Source organism: Pavona decussata, unplaced genomic scaffold, assembly GCF_977016875.1.
Source record: "Pavona decussata unplaced genomic scaffold, jaPavDecu1.1 SCAFFOLD_1856, whole genome shotgun sequence".
In the NCBI taxonomy this organism is placed as follows: Eukaryota; Metazoa; Cnidaria; class Anthozoa; order Scleractinia; family Agariciidae; genus Pavona; species Pavona decussata.
This window is the reverse complement of record NW_028146121.1, coordinates 20,001-21,109: the sequence shown is the minus strand read 5'-3', so window position 1 is coordinate 21,109 and position 1,109 is coordinate 20,001. Positions and strand designations below refer to the sequence as shown.

The window sequence follows — 1,109 nt, the reverse complement described above, 5'->3', positions numbered from 1 at the left end:
GGCAACAGAGCGCCGGATGCCGGAAAGTTGGTCAAACTTGATCATTTAGAGGAAGTAAAAGTCGTAACAAGGTTTCCGTAGGTGAACCTGCGGAAGGATCATTACCGATGAAACAATCCAAAACGAGTCTTTGAGACTTGTTTACCGTGTGAACTGTACGCAATCTTTTAGGGGTCGGTCTCTGTGCCGTTAAATGGTCGTCCGTCGCTTGGCGTGCGTTCGGTCAGCCCCGACTTTATGTTTTTACAAACTTTGTTTATTCAGTCTGAGAACCAATAGTGTTGGAAAACAAAAAAGAGAGACAACTTTTAACGGTGGATCTCTTGGCTCACGCATCGATGAAGAACGCAGCCAGCTGCGATAAGTAGTGTGAATTGCAGAATTCAGTGAATCATCGAATCTTTGAACGCAAATGGCGCTCTTGGGTTCTCCCAGGAGCATGTCTGCCTGAGTGTCGGATATCATCCAACGCACTTGAGTGTGCGGCATTGAGGCGTCACGGCACACTTATGCCGCCGTGTCCCTTGAAAAGCAGAGAGACTCGCATCGTGCGTTGTTCTGCACCCCCATGCGAAGGCTAAAAATCCATTTGGTCCTTGGCTGGGTGAGTGTCCGGAGCGCGCGCGGAGTCCCACGACAAAAACATAACTATCTGGACCTCAGGTCAGGCAAGGCTACCCGCTGAATTTAAGCATATTAATAAGCGGAGGAAAAGAAACTAACAAGGATTCCCCCAGTAACGGCGAGTGAAGCGGGAAGAGCTCAAATTTGAAATCTCCGAGGCCTGAACGCTTCGGCGAGTTGTAGTTGCGAGAAGCACTTTCTCGGCGGACCGACCATGCCTAAGTTGCTTGGAACAGCACGTCGCAGAGGGTGACAACCCCGTCTGTGGCGCGGACGGCCGCTCACGATGTGCTTTCGAAGAGTCGGGTTGTTTGGGAATGCAGCCCAAAACGGGTGGTAAACTCCATCTAAAGCTAAATACTGGCGTGAGACCGATAGCGAACAAGTACCGTGAGGGAAAGATGAAAAGAACTTTGAAAAGAGAGTTAAAAAGTACGTGAAACCGTTGGAAGGGAAACGAATGGACTCAGCAATGCGCCGTTTGA

At 49.7% G+C, this 1,109-nt stretch overlaps 2 non-coding genes across 2 annotated transcripts in view; both read left to right on the top strand.

Moving 5' to 3' along the window:
* Positions 1-303: 303 nt before the first annotated feature.
* On the top strand, positions 304-457 carry LOC146447695 (5.8S ribosomal RNA). The gene has a single exon (XR_014861653.1). It is a non-coding gene; the product is annotated as a 5.8S ribosomal RNA (ribosomal RNA).
* A 197-nt stretch (positions 458-654) lies between these two features.
* Positions 655-1,109, top strand: part of LOC146447694 (large subunit ribosomal RNA) — a 3,659-nt gene continuing 3,204 nt past the window's right edge. The window contains exon 1 of the ribosomal RNA XR_014861650.1: positions 655-1,109. This exon is cut by the window's right edge and continues 3,204 nt beyond it. This is a non-coding gene — a ribosomal RNA (large subunit ribosomal RNA).